The following is a 15,211-nucleotide window of genomic DNA, read 5'->3' as shown; positions in this document are numbered from 1 at the left end:
ATGTAACAATCAACAATGGTATTGGCTGGTGACTTGGTCATTTTGATGAGGACAGCTATTAGAGAACAATCATCAGAGAGTAACTTTGGTCAAAACTGAGTATATGACATAGTATCTAATATTTATAGAGCACTGTTCTCCGAAGGCACTTAATGAACTCTATAGAGACCACTGCATGTACCATGAAAATACAGCTGCCTCTAGGATGGAATGCAACTGCTGTTTAACAAAACACTGCATCCCTGTAAGGCATTTGAGAACAGCAAGTGAGAATACTGGGTGAAATTCTGGCTTCATTGAAGTCAATGGTAAATGCATTCATTCAAAACTGCAAGGAGAATTTTAGGTAGGCTGAGAGTAACTACCTAAACTGGAATCTTCTCAGGAGACCAAAGCTAACACTTTTATTCTTGCAAATAATGTGGCAGGGTCTTTCATGAACACAAGTGGTCAGGAGGACCTCACTTTTACATCTTAGCCAAAAGGCAGCAGAATATCCCCTATTAACATGCGAGGCACTGGTTTAATACAGACAAAAAAGAGAGAGAACATTACAGATTCACTAGCCCACATATATGTTCCTTATAAGCCCCCCATCCAAATCATGATCCAGCCCATCCCTGTGTAGACAGTGAAGTCTGACAGGATGGGAGACTAAGATGGCCTCATAGTAGACTCAGGGGTAGAAGGCTGTGTATCTCCTCCCATTCCCATAAGTTATCCAGTATTTATACATATTTAACAGCTTTGTCATGGCACTCTGTGTTAGCAACTTCTGGTGGTGGTCACTGTTTTGCTGAAAAGTTACATGTCTTGTGACAATAGTGGCAGAGGAGATTGCAAACCATTTCTGATTGAAGCAGCAGGAAATGCATGTCTGGTATACCTGGATACCAGTCATTTCAGTGATTTTTGCAGGATGTACAGTCTATTTCCTAAGGCAATGAAGGAGTTAAAAATACAATGTTTTTTATTTTTTCCTTGTTCCACTGACATGCTGTAGGGCTTCCAACTCTCAGATCTTATGGCAATGTCTCCATAATGTGGTCCCAGCTACCATCTTCTGGCTGCTGTCTCAGCCCAGGCCACCCTGTGTTCCCCGGAACTGAAATAGCACTTTCTCCAGGCAGCAGAGTATTTCTAAACAGGTCAATCACCTCTGAGCTTGCAGGGCTTAGTACCCAGTTACGTCAGAGAAGATGCATCCACTGGCTGCAAAGCTTCCCTTTTGAAATACATTCAAACAGGGGAAGGAGCAGCTGATAGAAGAAGAAAGGCAAAGAGTCAAGACTGGAAGGGTTCCCAAGGACAAGGAGAGAGCCTTGACTTACCACTGCAACTGAACAAATCCCTAGAGACATAACAGAATGAATGTCCACTGATCTGCCACAGAACCTACCCAGTGCAGTTTTCTCCATTCTCTCTGATGTTCCTTAGTAAATGCTGGACAATATAAAGGTTGCAGAGAGCACAACTCTTGTTGCAGAATGGTAGGCAGAACTTTGGGTTTGTCATAGACCAAGATAATTATCGCCACCTCAATTCCCTGATAGGCAATTCCAGACAACATTTTCCTTCCTCATGTGTAGCTCTTCGCAGGGGAAGCCAAATCTAATATCTTGGTCCTCGACAGAAAACTGTACTGGAGCAAAGCAAAACAAAACAAACGAAAACCCACCATAGGCCATTGTCAGTGTAGCTATGAAGCTAACATTTATATATAATTATGCAGCCACATTCAAATGAAGATCATATGTCATTTTGTTGGCAACGAATCCACTTTCTTGGGGAGTAGACGTGAAGTTGCAGCAGGTAGCTGTGGAATTCTGAGGAACATAATTTCAACATTGTTTGACTGCATAATATTAGTTCTGCGCAACTGGCAGGCTAAGCTGCTTCATGTTTTGATGCACTTACAAATTCTTTCATCTTTTACTTACACTTCCCTGCTAAATGATCTTCTGGAATATGGTAATAAAGACCTCCTGATATTTTCCCCAGGTTTCTATCCAAAATCTACCTCACCACTCATCATTTGCACTTGCTGAGTCAGTCAGATACTGTCACCTTACAATGTTGTCTCCTTGTGTCAGTGTCAGCAGGATTTTCCTTTACATCAATCAGTAGAGGTTCCTCGGTTGAAATCACAAGAGACATGGATTCTTTACAAGCTGTGTAGGACACGTTTGATACCCCGCAACAGGTTACACAGAGAACCCAGGTGAGACTGTGAAAAAGAAAATTGGAGTGCAACGTGCAAATATTCTGAGAGTTTAGATACAAGCCTAGTTATGCAAGAGCTATGAGCTGGGCATTTTGGGTATTAGGATGTAAATGAGTACACTAATTATGTCTCCTTGGCTTCAGAATTCCCACGTCCAATGCTGCCAGAACACCTGGATTTTAAACTGAAGCAGGATTTACTTAGGTCAGATGGGCAGTTCTGTTATAGCTTGCTTGAGTAACTCTTGTATGACTTATAAATAAATAGAAAAAATAATCTGGGGTGAAAAAGCACTCAAGTGAAATAAGAAGCAGGAGAGTAATTTTCAAAAGGGATCTTAAAACTCTGAACAAGACACAAGGAGCTTGTGGAAGCTGTTAGGTGATTCTGTTGGGTCTCTAGATGGGTTCTTTCTACTCTAGCAATGTGCCCATGCTGAATTTTGACTTGATAATCGTACACATGCACACATACCCTTTGCTTTTTAATCAACACCTCCTCTGTGGTTTTCACTCATCCCTTGTCCCCTTACTTCAGCCCTCTTGGCTGGAAGCCACCTGCATCAGGGAGGTTGGAAGCGGGTGAAGAGGGGGTTAGCCTTCGTCCATGTGGAGTTTTTTCCTCTTCATTATCTCATGGATTCCCTCGTTTGCACTCTGTGCTTTTCAAAGGCCCCCATTATTTCCAATCTCCTTCACTTGTCAAAAGTAATTTGGTGACTTATTATTAAGACCATGCAGCTCTCGACCCTCCACCCTCCATGGGGGGCCCCTGGTTCCTTTCAAACTTTTATCCTTATGTTCCATTCAAGCTCCCTCCCCTCTTCCTCTTGCCTCTCTGGGCAAAGCTGCTGAGCTGACATCCAGCAAACAGAAACAAGCCCCAATTAGCTGCCTTCTCAAAGGACAGGAATTTTAATTAGTAAACCAGGCAATTATATCAGTGGACAGCCTTCACCCCCCACTCCTTTGCTTGCTCGCCCCCCTTCCGCCCTTCAATCACCCTCCTGCATCCCCGATCCCCAGTGCTTTGCACTGCCTGTGATTTAGCTCTCCCTCCCACCCCACCTTAAGCCACCCCCAGTTCCTTCACAGACACTGGCAGCTATCAGTAGGACCTATCACTTATTGGGTATGGATCCAGACAGCAACCAGGGCTGGTGCCTCCTTGCTGAGGCTGTGGCTGACTCTTCTTGACCTCTGTATGAACCAAAGTTCACTGCATTCCCAGGCTTAGCCAGTCACTGACTGCTTTAAAAATAACAGAATCAAATAGAAAAGAGCCTTAGATTGGTACGTTTGAAGGTTTAGGCTTGGTTTTTTTTTCAGTCTGATGTAGGGGACAGCAACCAGATTTAAAAAAGTTTTGAAGAATTAGTTTCTTTGTGTGTGTGTCTCGATGCTAATCTGGTCATCACCTTTATTATAAGATGGCTTTAGAAGTTTGGGCACAAATGAAACTTTGACTGTTAATATGGTCACTCTCATATCAGGCGAATCCTTTAGAAATGCCCAGGTCTGCTATGTTTTTTCTCATTATTTGCCCTTTCTAAAATGGCTTTCTATCTCCCCATTTGAGCAGCAGTGTCCCAAGGCAGTATTGAACCTGCAGGGGACCTTGAAGTCCCCTTGTACTTAGCACTGTGTCTTAACCCATGCTAGGAGTGAAATAGCCTCCCAAAATTCACTCTTCCTCACGTGATATTAATTAAATATCACCTAGATTTAAGTTTCTTATTGTCTCATTGTCTGGAGTGGCTCACGACTGTTAGTGCGTACCCCAGAGCAGGCTGTCAAAAGCAGGGCAGACACTCCAAACTGGTGGTGTGTTCTATAATTAGATTTCACCAAGCCAGTAACAAATGTGAACTCCTGGATTACTGGTAACAGTCTTACCATGGAGTCACAGACAGTCCCCTTAGACTCTCCAGCAGTGGTCCCTCTAATTTATCCTACCCATGTGCGGAATGAATTTTGTTATGTGCACCAATATGGAGGTGATATGTGACTCATCATCCTCATATTGGTGCACATAACAAAATTCATGTGGTGGGAGTGGGGCTGAGAGGTTCAGAGTGTGGGAGGGGTTCAGGGCTGGGGCAGAGGATTGGAGTGCAAGGGTGTGAGGCCTCTGGCTGGGGCTGTGAGATCTGGGGTGGGGTTGGGGATGAGGGGCTCGGGGCTGGGGCAGAGGGTTGGGTGCAGGGGTGTGAAGGCTCCATCTAGGGGTGCAGGCAGGTGCTCCGAAGCTATGATTGGGAGAGAGGACTCCCCGCAGCACCACCACTAGGGCTGGGGGAAGAGGCGCCTGTCCCTGCCACAGGAGCTCTGGGGCTGGGGCTGCAGGATAGGTGCACCTCCCCTGGGCCCAGCAGGCCAGAGGAGGGCTGCCCAGGCCCAGTCTGGCCGCGGCTGGGTCTGGCAGCTGGGCCCGATGTGGCAGTGGCTGGGTCTGGGCTTGGTTGGGTTTGGGGGAGGGGTGCTTCTCCCACGGCAGGTTGAGGGCCAGGCTTGGTGGTGACCAGGGAAGATCCACCCTTCCCCCAGCCGCAGCAGGTCACTGAGCAGGTTCCTGGGGTGCCTGTGTGGTGCTAAATAGGCTGCTGCACAGCTGCATGGCTGCACAGCTTACAGGGGATTTAGTTTTCCAGTCTATCTTGCCATCCAGACAAACTGGACTTGGGAATAAATGATCACTTACACCAAAAATCACACCACATTCCAATCCAAGAGCCCAGACACTTACTCCGGATCAGTTGGTACTCTAGATCCTACACCAAAGACAATGTCTGTAGCCAATCCTGTAATAAACTATATAAAGGTTTATTAACTAGGAAAAAGGAATGAGAGAGTATTACAGGTTAAAGCAAGCAAACATATACACACCAATTAGTTACCATCTAAATCATAAGAGTGACCGAGGTGTAGTCATCTGCCTATTTAGAGTGTCTTTCAGGGCAGACCTAGAAGGTAGCCCTTGGCTTCTGTTTAGAGTCTTTGGCCTTTCAAATTCAAATAGCCAAAAAGATGCAGTTTCTTCTTGTGAGGGATTTTTATTCCCTCCCCCGAGAGTTCAAGATGGTGGGATGAGTTCACTTGCACTTCTCCTCTTGATGGGTGGGGGAAGCAATCCACAAAGTCTTTTGTCCTCTGATGTTCCACCATGATTTGTCTGCTGTCTATGGGCCTTCTTCTGTTGGGTGAGAGATAACAACACCTTCTGTGGCAAACTACTATTTCACACTTGGTAATGTTTCTCTCCTGACTGGAGGTTTAGAGTTTCAGTGCAAACACTTAAATATTACCTTATAATATGGGATTTAGATGTTATAAGTGAGATTAATACATGCAGCATTTCATCGAGGCAAAACCCTAAATACATTTCAGAGTGGTAGCCGTGTTAGTCTGCATGATGTTTAGATGTTGCTTGTAATTATTAGAACTGGGAGCACTGGCTGTTGGGAATCTGAAAGGACAGAAAACAGGAAGGAGGGGGGAGGAGTTGGGGAGGTTGAATGAGAGTTACAGAGGGTGCAGCACCAGCTTGGTACAGAGGTTTCCACTGTAAAAATAAAGTCCTGTTGAAGTTATTAGTAACTTGCTTGGTTTGATACAACAGTCTGTATCATCAAAAAGAACGAGGAGTACTTGTGGCACTTTAGAGACTAACAAATTTATTTGGGCATAAGCTTTCCTGGGCTAAAACCTACTTCATCGGATGCATGCAGTGGAAAAGACAGTAGGAAAATATATATACACAGAGAACATGAAATTTCATCTGATGAAGTGGGTTTTAACCCACGAAAGCTTATGCCCAAATAAATTTGTTAGTCTCTAAGGTACCACAAGTACTCCTCGTTCTTTTTCCTATATACGTTGTTATATGTCTAATACCTATTGTGAGCAAAACTAACATACAGGTGACCTAGTCTGGACTGGTCTCCAGCTGCGAGGTTCTCAGTTCTTACGTAGTGCTTGCATCCAGGGAAAGAGCCAGCATCAAGCCTGCCAGTGTCACACTTATCACTTACGTTTAATATTTATGACTCTTTCATTGTAAGAGTAGAACAGATTAGAATTTGGTTTCATATGATTTCAGATAATTCACACTCAGGGTACCTCAAAATGTTTCACAAAACAATGAGTTTGATAGCAGGACTTCACATACTCCGAGTAAATAAATGTGCACTCCATAACTCACACACATTAGATGCTGTTGTCATCTATACTATAAATGCAGCATATTTGGGGACATGGCTGCAACACAGTTGTCCCTTCGAGGAAGCACTGTTCCTTTTTGTCCTGTGGATGGGATCTAACCATGTCTTAAGATTCTCACCAAAGCCTCAGTGCTGTAAAGATGAACTCATGACCTATTGGCAAAGAGGTGTGAGTGGTAATAATTGACTGATACTGACACATGCTGATTATATAACATAGTAATTATAAGGTGTTTAACAGAGTGTCTGGCATCACAGACAGTCTCTTGGCCATTGGAGAGGGGAGTCCTCTTTGAGTGGATGGATGTTCTGGATTTAGCCCTAGAAGGTATTTAGCACTATGATGTAGTTGAATGTGAATATTCATACGCAGGTGTACAGCATATGCAGTCATTACAGTAGGTCCCTTGTTCTGCTTTGCAGAGGCTATTATAAATCAGTGGCAGAAGAGAGATTATAGGAAGCTGATGCTACACAAGGGGTAAAACCAGCTGGCTGTACTAAGTGTGATATGGGTAACGTCTGGTGATCATGCATTAAAACAGGATTATGATCAGAAAAGTGACTGTAAACGTGGCATACTGATGTCCCACATTTATTACTCTTTATTTGCTGCCATATCAGATGTTCGCAGATTACAAGTCAAAGCAAGTTTTTTACATCAAATATATACCTTTTGATCTGCAAATATTTTAATGCAGTTCCTCATGCAGAGACAGACATTATTATTGTTGTGATTTATTATTTATTTATATTACAGTAATGCCTAAAGGCCCCAACTGAGATCAGGTCACAGGTGAAATAGCCCCTGCCCTGAAGAGGTTGCAGTCTAAAGAGACAAGACAGACAAAGGGTTGGAGGGAAAATAGAGGCACAGAGAGGGGCAGTGACTTGCCCATAGTCACCCAGCAGGTCAGGGGCAAAGGCAGGAGTAGAACCCAAGTCTCCTGGTTCTCATGCCCATGCCCATGCTCTATCCACTGAACCAGTCTGCCTTCCCTCAGATATGCCAAATGCCCATACCACATACACATGGCAAATAAAGACTAGCTAAAACATTACAGGTGAACACCTAATAAAATGAAATAGAAGAAATGACTTGCTGGGGCACAAGGTGCGTAAACTAGACTATGCTCCAAGAAAATTACATACAGAAATACACAAGATGGCGGGAAGACCATAACTAGTGTGGGGGGGGGGAGCAGAGTGGGGCAGAGTTAACAGTTATTAGGTTTGCTGTTAGTTATTTTTTTCCTTAGTGAGTAATGAAGGATTACCAAGTTAAGCATTCAGCAGACCTTTCCTTCTGGAATTTTCCATAGCACATGCATCTCAGATCTTCATGAACAAGTGCCCCTGCTACATAATCAGCTGTGTTCCTTCTGCTTCCATCATCTCCAGCAGTAAATATTCTAGAATTAGAATTTAACTGGCAATTTTATTGCTGATGCGTGAAGCAGAACAGAATATACTTTTGTTCTGCTTTGGCAATATTGGCTCTGCTTGGCTAATAGTAGTAAAAAGTTGGTTTTGTCATTAAACTACGCAGATATGACTCATTGGAATTAGGGATGGGCAATAAAAAGGGACATTTTACAGTGTCTGTTCTGACTGTATGTTAATCACATGCTTAGACCAATAGACTCTACCTGAAGCTGAAATCCAAAGCAAGAGAACATTTTTTTCCATGCACCCTTCTCCCTTAGAGTGTATACAGAAGCTCACAAGACTTTTTTAAAGGTATATTTTTCTGGCTGTTTTTACATTTGAAATGTTAGGGACATAAGGAAGAGAGTGTATTGAGCTCTCAGGATTCAACCTCAAGCTGTGGTGTCACCAATGCCAGTCCTCCGATAAAAAGAGGGCAAATCAAGACCTGCTGTTAGTAATGGGAGAAAAATCTGCAATCAGAACAAACAAATGGTAGGAGGTTAGATTTATGTACCTTAAAGGAACCCCAAAAGGGCACAAACATTTCTTCCCTTACAGTCGGGCAGACATATAGGACCAGATTTTCAGAAATGCTCAGCACTCCGAGCTGGGCCTAGATTTTCAAAAGAGCTCTATGCTTATTTAGGCACCTAAATAAGGGCAAATTTTTCATCAGAGCTCAGCACCCAGCAGCTCCCAAGGTTGCTGAGCTCTTGAAAATTCTGGCCATAATGACTGTACTTAACTATCAGCTGCATTAAGTTCAATATCCAACTGGATTTCTGATTGTCTCCTTCCCATTTCCTTTTGCCTGTTGTGGTTGTTTGTTTGACTGATGGATTATTACACAGTCACAATTATTTGTCATTAGTCACTAATCTTGAGAGCATCAGATTTTTCCGAGAACTCTTTCTATTTTCCCCTTCCACAGTTACCACTGTTCCCATCTCTCAGTTTAGCAAGTTTTGTACCTCCTGACAAAGAAATGGTTCTGATGGAGGAGTAAACAAAGCAGAAAATATGTTGGAGAGCTACAGCTGCAGCTGAGGCTTTCTATTCCAATAAGCTGTTTACTCCACACTTGTGACCCGGGGGCTTTGTGCATCTGGGAGAGGGATAGTTAGTTTGGGTTTTAAGCATTTCATTTCATTTTAATGGTCCTTGTTTTCTGAGTCATAGAGCTGAGAAGTGTCTGCCCCTCTCTCCCTAGTACAGAGTGTGCTGACTGTGTGCCCTGTCTGTGACATTCTGTAGTCACATCTGCTGACAGAAAGGGGTGCTGGGCAAAGGGGGAGAGAAAAATCCCTTTGTTTTGTGATCACACTTTTTTGGTGCCTGAGTCCAAGCATGACTAATACTGACAGGTCACATGTTTTGACAGGGGCCTAGCATGACCTGGAGTGATGTGAGGGCCCCCCAGCAAGACAGTGTCCGCCGGCTCCTTCATTAGGACTCCGGGGCTGGTGTTGGCTGCTGCTGTGGGTGCCACTGGTGCACAGAAATTCTTCAGCAAGGGCTGTCACTCACTGCAGAGACGCTGGGCAGATGGTTCTGATTCACAATCCTGGTGGAGGGAAAAACAAAACAAGACCAGCATGACAAACCCAGTGGGCACTAAGACCAAGATCTGAGAAGAGAAAACAGTACAGCTTTTTATCCCTGCACACAGTCAGCAAAACTTGCAAATGCAATTCCTGGCCCTAAGTGATGTAAAGTAGAGCATAAACATGTTAGACCAGATCCTCAGTTGGTGCAAACCAGGCTAGCTCCACTAACTTCTATGCAACTATGCTGATTTACACCCGCTGAGAATCTAGCCCTCTGAGCTGAAATCACTTCAGATGGCTGTGAGCTGTTAGCATCTGAGTATTAAAACAATAAAATATACCCAATTTGTGCTTATTGTAAGGGTTTTATTTGTATCTCAAGGCATTCTGGTAAAACTCAAATTTTGCTGTCATTGTTTAGGAGGTCACTATAGCTCAAGTGCGGTCTTATATGAGATAGAGTGTAATTGTGGCTGCCTGTTAGAGATTGCTATAGTTAAGATGATGTAGGGATATTCAGATACAATACAATATATATTCACATGTGCAATCAAGTTAAGAACACACTCCTGAGACTCTGGAAAATGTATAATGTATTATTGTATTCTCTGTAAGCACTAATTTTGAGTCAGATATGGAGGAGAGGTGTTAAAAGAAAGCAAAAAATGTTTATATTTGAATGTTCATAGTTCCCAGCTGTTAAGCTTGAAGCCCATAATATGTCCAGTTGTAGGCTAACGCTAAATACTGTGTAAGACTCTAAAATTTTGTATATGCAATATTTGCAGTTGTATGCTTACTTCACTGTTAGTCTATCAGCCTGGTAGGTGTTTGTTTTCCCCCCACTGCCATAGTATGTGGGCACTTTACAAGCTTTAATGTATTTACTCTCACAACACCTCTGTGAGGCAGGACATTACTGTTAATCCCATTTTACAGGTGGCGAACCGAAGCACAGGGAGCAAAGTGACTTGCCCAAGGGAACATGGAAATTCTGTGGCAGAGCAGAGAATTGAGCCCAGGTCTCCCAAGTCCAAAGCTAGACCCTTTACAATTGGCCATCTACCTCTCCACATCTTGTTACAGTAGCATACCAGCGTCACTCAGGAGTAGATTTGTCACTTCTAGGTGGAGTGCTAACAGAAAGCTCTAGGGGAACATCACCACTTTTAAACAGAGAAGATTGAAATTTTCAGTTTGTTGTTATTGACAAACAGCCTTTTTTGAAACCCACATTTTTCATGAAAAATCAAAAATGATGTTGCCATTTTTGTGATAATTTTTTCCCCCAAACAATTTTATTTTGCTAAATCCTTATTGAATATTTTTGTTAACAAAACTCAAGTTTTACATACCCATTTTCCTTCAATTTTTTTTCAAAGTTGTTATGTTTTGAACACGTTGAAACAAAAAAAACCTTGAAATGTCAGAATTTTGAATGAACATAGTTTTACATAATTTGAGCAACTCTGCTTTTAACTTCAGTTCTTAAACCCTGTTTGTTTTCACACAGGAAGTACACTACATCTAGGACTGGGGTACAGTCTCCCCAAATGCCACCACAATATCTTTTAGTAGACCATGAACTCCATCCACACTTCCTATTGACACAGCCTTATAACTTGCACCCTGGTATTAACTCTGTGATAGTCTCCACAAATGCAAAGTGCAAAAAAGACCAAAGGGCCTCTCCTACCCTGGAGTTTCCACCTCCTTCTATTCTTCTCTCTAAGGTCCATTCAGTGGTGTTCCTCCTCTTCTTCCCCACCTCTAAAGCCCTCACACTCTGTTTTTCTCCAACATCGAGGGCTCACTCATTGCTCGAGGTTCCACCCATGTCTTGCCTCCTTATGAGGAGGTGTAATAAGTGTTTTTTGCCTCTACTGCTGATGGCCAACTGATTATCCACTTTCCCCTGGCTTGCAGACATGCATGGCCTTCTCATCCCAGCTTTGCTTCCTCCCAGTCACTGCTGCAGTGTGGATACGTAGGGCAGGAAATGCACAGGAGAGGAGACAAGTAGAGAGTTTGCTCTGCACTCACTACCTGTTGGCAGGGGAGAGAAACAGTCATCCTGCTGTCCTCCGTCTCTCACTAGCAGCTGGGGATAGTGGCTCCCATGAGCCAGAAGAAAATCTGTATAGAGCTTTTAACGTGGGAGAAAGGGAGGAGGTGAGAAGGAGGAATGAGACCAATGCCAGACACTCCTGCTGGAGGCTTTTTAGCAAGCCTGGTTAATGGTAGATAAAGTATTTAATTTCTGTAAAAAGCAGCTGTTTGAGCCGTTCATGATATTAATCATAAATGAATCAAATCATTGGCCCTGGGTCTGTTCTGTTCTCCCAGCAGTGACTGTAGAGGATAGGGAGGGGAGGGGAGAAGGGAGATGAGGAAAAGTTGAGTAATAAAAATAACCTACTTTTTCTCCAGGTAACTTGTCCACTGTCATCGTCCACTATCAACTGAGATGGGAGGCCCAAGTGGCATTTAAATGCCCCAGGTCATGTGATGCAAGGAGTCCTTGATGTGACCAGACAGCATAAGATATTCATTAAATGGAGGCCAACATGTCTTATGAGATGGAGCATCATTGCACCGGTACTTTATATGGGCCATGTCACATCATATAGGTTCAAAACTGCAAAACACTGTCAGCTAACCTAACAGACTAAGATATTTGAAATCAGTAACACAAGACCTGCTGGTTGAAGTGAGGAAAGCCAAAGTATGTGTCAGTGCAATGGAGATTTCAGAGTAGGAAGGTACTTTGATTTGGTTTGCTCCTTGGGCTATTGGAGAGATGGACAGTATCACGGAGAATGAGGAAAGGAGTCAGAACCTCTGGGGAGAAGAAAAAGGTAGGGGGTGGGCTAAGAAAGGGGAAGGAAATGACCCAAAGATGTCAGAGATGGGAGCATCTCCCAAAAAGATAGTGGCAATTAGAGGGTGCTATGACTCATTGTGAGGAGGGATAGCTGTGAGGAGGAGAGGTCATGAGTCTTGGTGCAGGACGTCCCAAAGTTCAGACAAGTTTCAACCAAGCACTGAGTATCTGGGTGCTTCTATGAACTGATCCCATACACCAAACCTTCTGAGGCTCTTCCATCATTGACTTCACATGAAATTTTGCAGGTGTTGTGATTTAATTTGTGTTTCTAGACATGCTGCATCATTAGTGACAAAATAACATTGTGTCAAGTATCAGAGGGGTAGCCGTGTTAGTCTGAATCTGTAAAAGCAGCAGAGAATCCTATGGCACCTTATAGACTAACAGATGAAGTGGGTATTCACCCATGAAAGCTCATGATCCAAAACGTCTGTTAGTCTATAAGGTGCCATAGGATTCTCTGCTGCTTTTACAAAAATAACATTGCATACAGCATTGTTGCATCATGATGACAAATTACATGGGGACAGTTTGCTGCTTCTTATCTTCAGTATTAAAATTAGGAAAGAGAAGGAGGAAAGAAGAGGGCTATTTTTTAAAGATAATGTAGGACTAGGGAGGATTTAAAATTATGCCAAATTTTCCTCAAGAGCAAAAAATAGACAAACTCTACTTTTTAAATTTTCAAAATGACTGACCAGTGACCGTTTATACTGTTCAGTTGTAGGTTCAACTTTTTGTGTTAGGTTCAAAGTGTAAGGATTAGGGTTGCATTGGAACTTTTAAAGGTAGGTTTAACATGTACATGCTGGTTGCAGAATTGTGTTCAGATCTGGAAGGAAGATTTGTGGGATTAGGAATAGGTAGAATTTTTAAGATTTGGGTTATATTTCAGAGGTAAAGTTGAGGACTTGTTGGATTGAGCTAAATAATATTTCTGTAGTTAGTTTGACTATTTTACTGTAAGCATTAAAAAAGTCATATGACATGGGCCAGATTCTCTCCCCTAGCTCCAACCCCATATGTGTTGCCTGAACAGTGGAAAGGGGATGGAAGTTGGCTGCAGCTACCTGGTTGTAAATTCCCACAGTTGAGGGAAACTCTCAGATCACATTAAGTCAGCAGAACTGGCTCCTACACCAGCCATACCCCATCCTAGTGCAGAGGACATGTCTGGGGAAAGGTGTATGGAAGAGATGAGGAGGGGTTGGGGCATAGAGCTGCTCTGCTCTGACAATTCCAGCTAGTGTATGGTGCCTTAGGGATCATAATCAGCTAAATTAGAGCAGAACTTAGGCTGCTGTAACATATGCTGGAGCTGGGGCAACTTTATAATCAGGCCACCAAAAACAACTTTGTGGCATTCCCCATTCCTCATGTGAAGAGTAAACCTTGGTTCAATTCACTGGCCCAGCAACTTTAATGTATGGGTGTAGTGAGGAGGCCTCACTCCCCACCGCGCCTGAGAAAGACAAGCCAGAACAGGCGTGGCAGTGGGCGGAGCCACCCCCACCTGTCCCCGCCCCCCCGAAGTCAAGGGGCGGGACAGGAAGTATAAAAGCCCGGCCCCGGCGCTCAGCTGGAAGGAGGCTCTGGAGAGGACGGATGCTGGTGCCTGAGCTCCCGCTGGGCCCAGCCTGCCCCATGCTCGGTACCCGGAGGAGCGCTGGCCTGACCTGCCCCGTGCTCGGTACCTAGAGGAGCTGCCTGAGCTTCCCGACGCCTGGCACCTAGAGGAGCTGCCTGAGCGACCCCACATCCGGTACACAGAAGAATGGCCTGGAGTTCCTGATGCCCGGTATCCTGAGGAGCCCATGGTCTGGGACCTGCTGGCGGGTGGCAGGTACCCAGTGAGGGGGAGATTGGAAGTGGCCTGGGGGCAGCCGACCCCAGTCAGGCTGCAGATTCACCTGAACCCATGTCAGTGTGTTGCAGGCAGGATCCCCACTGACCGTCAGCGGTGACAGCCGCTACTAGGGCCCCGGGCTGGGACGCAGTGGAGTGGGAGGGCCTGCGTTCCCCCTGCCATCCTTCCAAGGGTGGCAGACTCCCCCTCTCCCTGGCCTGAGGAGGCCATTCAGGCTGGTTGTTTGCTCAGCCCCTCCTGAGGGGCCTGAGCCCTGAGTCACTTGCCGCCCCACCCTGAGCCAGGGCCTGGGCTTTATACACCCGAACTGCTTGTTGCCCCACCCTGCCCCAGGGCCTGGGCTTCTAGACTGTTTGTTTGCTCAGCCCTGAGCCAAAAGGGCCTGAGCTTTGCCACTGCGTTTGGTGCCCCGCCCAAACCTAGGGCTGGGCCCCTAATTAACTGTATATGATTGCTCATCCCTGCAGCAGAGGGCTCAGGCTCCCAGCTAACTCTGTATTGTTGCTCAGCCCTGCAGCAAAAGGCCTGAGCTCCTAATTAAATGTGTGTGGTTGCTCTGCCTTGCCGCAGAAGGCCGGAGCCCCCAAGGGACTGGGCATTGTCGCTCAGCCTGGAAGCAAAGGGCAGGACCCCTACAGAGTGTGGTGAGCCGCTGTGGCTCCCCTCCGCCCTCAGGGAGGGTTGAGCCCTGGTCCCACCCTTCTACAACGGGGTTGATCTTAAGGCAGAGCATTCTCTGAGGTTGCAGACTCAGGACTTTTAGCTGACTGGTCTGATGTCAAGGCACAGGCAACTGTCAGATCACTAGCTCATTTTAACTCTAGTTTGCTGGGCTGATTTTGAGGCATGAGCCTTTGTGAGCTCGCTAGCCCAGATACTTTAGTGTGCTGGAGTGATGTCAAAGCTCAGGCTTCTTTGAGGTCACTAGATCATCAGCTTTAGCATCCCAGGTTGTTGCTAAAGCCAAGGCCAAGATATGCTGTCTTACCGAGATATCAATAAGCCAGGCCTCTGTGGACTGTTTTAGTCAGCACTT

The sequence above is a fragment of the Chelonoidis abingdonii genome, chromosome 15 (genome assembly GCF_003597395.2).
Source record: "Chelonoidis abingdonii isolate Lonesome George chromosome 15, CheloAbing_2.0, whole genome shotgun sequence".
Lineage (NCBI taxonomy): Eukaryota > Metazoa > Chordata > Testudines > Testudinidae > Chelonoidis > Chelonoidis abingdonii.
The sequence above is the reverse complement of the archived record's forward strand: the minus strand, read 5'-3'. Positions refer to the sequence as shown.